Below are 6,789 nucleotides of genomic sequence, written 5' to 3'. Positions count from 1 at the left end.
ATAGGGTGGCCGAACTAGCCATGAAGGATTTAATAATCCGGCTATGGCCTGCTGAAGCCATACCCCGCAGCTACTTCGGGCTCGTGAAGCGGCTGGCCAATGCCTGCCCTCGACTTGATGCCATCAAGCGGTCGGTCTGCATCGAAGGAGCGTGAATGGCCTTTGCCCAAGTCAAGATACGGTGGGCGAAGATGGACGCCGTCAGCTTGCTACCGAGGGACCGCCCGCGGGCAAGGAGCACCGCACGCCCGAGAGGTATTTTGAAGATGTCCTGAAGGGATCCCGCATTGTAGAGGGGCAGTGTTCAAAAGACATTATCTTTAAATGAATTCATTCATATTGTCCCTTCCTGTATTATGAAACAGAGCCGTTATGTAATATAATGCTTGCTATTTAAAATTTTACCTCCTGTGCGGCCATTTTATTAAATCTGAGAGTTGCCCAGTCGTCGGCTTCAACCCCCACGTAGGTAGTATGGGGGTGTTCGGGATGAATCTAAACACTCTTTACCCTAGAGTTTGATCCTTAAAGGAGGTGTTTAGCGCAACGAACCAGGCAACTGGACTATGTGGCTTTATCACCCTCACTTAGCCATAGGAGTTTGACAATAGAAATTTAGGCACAGCCCCTAGTATTCGTAAGTCCGAACTTGGGGTGTTGTAAACACCTGATCGGATAAAAACTGATTTATCGCATAATGTGGAAAAAATTGCAAAAGATTTGTAACCTCTCGAACAGCTGACCGGCTCACGCCGCATCATGACAATCAGTTTTCGGCTTTCTGTACTGAGGTGCTCATCCGGATAAACCAGGAAACAATCTTAGTAGTTCCCCCTTTACTACCCTAGCCAATATAGCGGAACGTAAGGTAGTAAGCATAGGAGCCGGGCAACCCAACTATTGACCAAAGAGATGATTCGGAGCCGATGCACATAATGCTAAAGTTCGGGGTGCCAAACTATACTCTAAAAAAGTCTTCGGACTTTGTTGCTGTATTATGGGGCGTAATGAAGCCCCTGGCGAATTAAGGCGTACCCGAGTGTACGGGTGCAATTTGATAAGAATATCAAGAAAAAGAAAATTGTAATAATAGGCTAATGCCGCATAAATTGGGCCGCAAACTATTTTTCCATTCTAGTTTGATTAATACATCAAAGCGTATTTGTACAAGTAGTGCAATAAGCAACAAGGCTATTTAACATGCCATGACCAAGGGAGAGCTGCGTGTGGGTCGTTAAAACAGGCATGACGATCATTTAAAGGGACCACCTGGAAATTCCCTTATACGCCAATGCTTCTTGCCGTCTTGGTGTGTCCGTCCCTTGATAGGTCCGACAATCAGGCCACCAGGAATGGCCTGGAGAAAAAAAAGAAACCTGAAAAGAAAAAGAAAAATTGGAAGTATGTGGGTCCAGGAAAGGTTGAGCCGTATTATGGACCACGATCTAGTTGTGCCTCCGTATATGCCCATGGTATTTTGAGTGCATAGTTATGTACGCGCGGTATGAATGCCGCTGTTTGGTCGGGACTGGGACGGAGGCCAAATTGCTAGCCAAGCTCTTGATGAGTTGGACTATCCTGCTGCAGAGTAGTTCAGACTCGTTTCACAGTGTCCGGGAGCTTGGCCTCCGAATTAAGGTTTTGCCTGAAAAGGCCGCTTTGTGCTTCTGCTGCAAGGGTAGCGATGTGCTCCTCAGTACAGAGGGAGCATTCCGTATTTCCATTAACTGTTATGACACTGCGTAGTCTGGGCATCTTGAGCTTGAGATAATCATAGTGTGGCACCGCATTGAACCGAGCTTGAGCATCTGGTTCTTTTTAGTTAAGAACCTAGTCCAGAATTTCCTGGCTGACTCTCCGGGCTGTTGAACTATGTGACTTAAGTCGTCGACATCCGTAGGTCGGACATATGTACCATGGAAATTGTCAATGAAGGCGTCTTCCAAGTCTTCCCAGCTGCCAATTGAGTTTTCGGGCAAACTATTCAACCAGTGCCGAGCAGGTCCCTTGAGTTTTAGCGGGAGGTATTTGATGGCGTGAAGATCATCACTGCGGGCCATATGAATAGGGATGAGAAAATCATCAATCCATACCGCGGGGTCTGTTGTCCCAGCATATGATTCGATGTTCACAGGTTTAAACCCTTCCGAGGATTCATGTTCCGTTACTTCATCAGTGAAGCAGAGGGGGTGTGCGGTGCCTCTATATCGGGCCAAGTCGCGATGTAGCTCGGATGGAGTTCGTTTGTGGTTTTCGGGCCGGGCGTGGTTATGTTTGTCACGTCCGGCCGGATGGCCATCGTCGCGCATCGGGGCACGCCCCCACGATCCATAGATCGATCTGGTCTGACCTGCTCTATTTTCCAGGTCATGCCGCATGTCATATGTGTATCCCCGAGCTACTGTGTCTCTGTTTTTACGGCGAGGTAGTGCGGGCTGGTGTTCGGCTTGAGTTGCCGCTTTGTCCCGGCAACGTAGTGGTCGGTCAGCCACATTACGTGTTGGTAGGACGGGCTGGAGCGCCTCGTCATCGAAATGGGGTAACAATTTGCATTTCGGTTAACTTTTGGTTGGGCACTCGAGGCCGTATTCCTCGGCTGCCAGGACATTAGTCCATCTGTCATTGAGTAGATCTTGATTAGCTTGAAGTTGTTGCTGCTTCTTTTTCAGGCTCCTTACAGTGGCTATTAGACGGAGCTTAAAGCGCTCCTGATCGACGGGTTCCTCAGGAATGATAAAGTCTTTGTCGTCGAGTCTCGCCTCATCCTCGGAGGGTGGAAGATAATTACTGTCCTCCGAGTCTTCGTTAACGGCATGTTCATTAAGGCTGACTCACCCTTCAACCCATTCATCCTGTTCGGAAGTTGGATCAACAGGGTCTTTGTTGTCTTCGACATCGTCCGGAGTGTTATTTTCTCCTGTGCCGATATTGCTGTTTTTTCTACGGCGTGGTTTAGAGCAGCGCCACTAAAGTCGATGCTTTGGCTCTATCTCAGGAGGCTTATCCTCGATTGGATCCTTTTCATTGTCGCCGTTGTTCTCTTTGGGTGTATCCACCATGTATACGTCATACGAGGACGTGGCTGTCCAGCGCCCTGTAAGCGGTGGTTTTTGTGCCTGCTCCTCTCCAGCATTGTCGTCCATACCGTCGATGTCTTCGGAGCCGTAATAGATCATGTCGGTTAAGTCTTCGATAGTGGCTATGAATTGGTTGGTGGGTGGGAAGCGGAATTCTCCATCATCAACTTCCAATCCAAACCGGATATAGTTCGGCTGAGAGTCCCCTGATAAGGAGAGGGCTTTTAATGAGTTTAGCACATCGCCTAAAGTTGAGTGCCGGAAGGTGTCCGTGGAACTGAATTCAACGATCGGCGCCTGATCAGGTTTGATGGGTGCGGATGCACACGGTTCGGAACCTATGGCTGGAGACGAATCCGAGGTTACGGTGACACATGCCCCGCTCGAGGTTGGATCTGTGTGCGGCTCTAACGCTGCTGAGTCTGCGGCTTCTGCGGCGGGGTTGAGCTTCCCGTCCTTGGTCAGTGCAATCTGCTCCGGATCCGGGGCCAGAGCAGTTACAGGCGCTATCTCCTGGGCACGGTCCGATGAAATATTTAGGTCATGTTCATCGTGATAGTAGGGTGTGGCTGCCATGGGCTCAAATCCATCGAAGATCAAGTCTCCACGGATATCGGCAACATAATTCAAGCTTCCAAACCTGACCTGATGGCCAGGGGCGTAGTTGTCGATCTGCTCTAGATGGCCAAGCGATTTGGCCCATAGTGCGAAGCCGCCGAATATGAAGATCTGTCTGGGAAGGAAAACCTCCCCCTGGACTGCATTGTTGTAGATGATTGACGGAGCCATCAAACCTTTTGGTGACGATGCAACGGAACTCTCAATGAAAGCACCAATGTCGGTGTCAAAACTAGCGGATCTCGGGTAGGGGGTCCCGAACTATGCATCTAGGGTTGATGGTAGCAGGAGGTGGGGGACACGATGTTTACCCAGGTTTGGGCCCTCTCTATGGAGGTAATACCCTACTTCCTGCTTGATTGATCTTGATGAATATGAGTATTACAAGAGTTGATCTACCACGAGATTGTAATGGCTAAAACCCTAGAAGTCTACCATGTATGATTATGATTGCCTCTATGGACTAATCCCTCCAGTTTATATAGACACCGGAGGGGACTAGGGTTATACAAAGTTGGTTACAGAGAAAGGAATCTTCATATCCGGGCACCAAGCTTGCCTTCCACGCCAAGGAGAGTCCCATCCGGACACGGGAGAGAGTCTTTTGTCTTGTATCTTCACGGCCCAACAGTTCGGCCCATGCTACATAGTCCGGCCATCCGAGGACCCCTTAATCCAGGACTCCCTCACTTAAGATTCAGCCAGAGGCTTCGACCTGGGGCGGTACTCAGGGATGACTTCGGCATCTGAATCTTCCGTGAGGGATACTCTCCCTGTTTTGGACGCCTCCGCTTCTGGGTCTACGGAAGCCGCCCTTTTCTCCCCCCCCCCTAGGGGGAGAGTGGCTCTCTTCCTCCTCCTCCTTCTCATCTTCTTCTCCCTCGTGGGAGGAGAGGGCTTCGGACTCCTCGGACATAGTGTCCGACGGACCTTTATGGCGGGGGCCATTTTTTGCCTCATTGCCCTTCTTCTTGATCTTCTTCTCCAGAGCCTGGTAAGGCACCGAAACCAGCATCCTTGTCAGCAGAGGATCAACGGGGTTTTTGGGTAGTGAAGCCGGACACTTGATCCGCTCCACCTTCTTCGTCCAGCCTTGTTTCGAATATGAGAGTTTCAATACACCCTTGTGATATACGGACTAAGTTATGCTCGGAAACTAAAAACTTACTGGAGTGGCCGGATGAGCGCAGTCGAGTCTGATGTTGTCGGTCATCTCCGGCCACGACTTCTGCTTCTGGGCCTTGAAAAGCAGCCTCCAAATGTCTTCGTGCATCGTGCCAAAGAACTGCTGCAGGGTTCGTGGCCCTTCCGGATTAAACTCCCACATGTGGAGAGGCCGGTGCTAGCAGGGAAGTATCCGGCAGAATAGCATCACCTGAACCACGTCGGTGTCCCTCTTTACGATGTTTTTGATGCGCTTTTGATGCATTGTCACCTCGTCTGTTGACCCCCGGTCCAAGCCCTTGTTGATCCACGACGCTAGCGGCATTGTGGGTCTGGATCTAAATTCAGGAGTGGCCGCCCAGTTGGCTTTGCGAGGTTCGGTAATGTAGAACCACTCATGTTGCCATATTTTTACAGTCTTCTCGAAAGCCCTTTTGGGCCAGGTGAAGTTGGGAAGCTTGCTCACCAATGCACCTCCGCAGTCCGCGTGCTCCCCGTCCACCACCTTTGGCTTTACATTGAACACCTTGAGTCAAAGGCTGAAGTGGGGGGAATGCGTAGGAGCGCCTCGCACACGATGATAAACACCAAGATGTGGAGGAATGAGTTTGGGGCTAGATCATGGAAATCTAGCCCATAATAGAACATGAGACTGCGGACAAAAGGGTGAAGTGGAAATCCTAGTCCACAGAGGAAGTGGGGGATAAATACCACCCTTTCACCAGGCTCCGGGGTGGGGATGACTTGCTTTTTGGCAGGGATCCTGTACGCGATGTCCGTACTCAGGTACCCCGCATCCTGGAGCTCGTTGATGTCCTTCTCCCTCACAAAGGAGGCTTCCCACTTTCCCTGGGTGCTGGATTCGGACATGATCAGAGAGGTTGATGGCAGTGGGAGGTTTCGAGGATCGGGCGCTAGAGCTCGGAGATGGGGAGGCAGAGGAAGGAAGAAGGCATGGTATGGAAAGGATGAATCTTTACCCGTTTATATTAGCCGTGAATACCAAGCGCTTGCCTCCCTAGCCTTAAAACCTCGTCTGTTCCTGATGTGGGTATCCGCGGCAGTCGGTTGGATTATCTAGATATCATTGATATGCAATCCCGTAGTGAGTGGGCATGATCTCTGTTTCGATGAGACGTGCTAATGAGGTGTGGCCTCGAAACACGAAAAGCGGGGTGTGAAAACAGTTCGAAGTGCCGAAAGGTCAAGTCTGAAGCTTCACCGAAAAAGTTGTCAGTAAAAGACATTGTTCTCCTTTATATATATATATATATATATATATATATATATATATATATATATATCCTGCCTTCGTGGCCTAAGGGTTGTGTTCATTGTGAAAAGCCGGATATAATTCTCTTACATAGGAAAGTCGGTGTGTATTCTCTAAGGAACCCGCCTTGCAATGCCTAAGACAATCTGGATGCCGAATATATCATCATTGAAGACTGGTTCAAGGGCTACTGTGGGAGTCCTGGATTAGGGGGTCCTCGGGCGTTCGGTCTATTGATGTGGGTCGGACTGATGGGCCATCAAGATACAAGATGGAAGATTATCCCTCGTGTCCAGTGGGGACTCTCACATGCGTGGATGGCAAGTATAGGTGTCCGGATATATTATTCCTTTCTGTAAAACCGACTTCGTACAACCCTAAGCCCCTACAGTGTCTATATAAACTGAAGGGTTAGATTGGAGGCAAGATCATAACATTGCTAGGCTAGCTATCTTGGGTTAGCCGAATCGGTCTCGTGGTAGATCAACTCTTGTAACCCTTATACCCTCGAATATAATCAAGCAGGATTAGGGTTTTACCTCCATTAAGAGGGCCCGAACCTGGGTAAATACCGTGTACCTTCTCCATTGTTACTACTGATCCTCAGACACACAGCTTGGGCCCCCCTACCCGAGATCTTCCGATTTTGACACTGAC

This window comes from Triticum dicoccoides, chromosome 7B (assembly GCF_002162155.2).
Source record: "Triticum dicoccoides isolate Atlit2015 ecotype Zavitan chromosome 7B, WEW_v2.0, whole genome shotgun sequence".
Taxonomy (NCBI): domain Eukaryota; kingdom Viridiplantae; phylum Streptophyta; class Magnoliopsida; order Poales; family Poaceae; genus Triticum; species Triticum dicoccoides.
The sequence above is the reverse complement of the archived record's forward strand: the minus strand, read 5'-3'. Positions refer to the sequence as shown.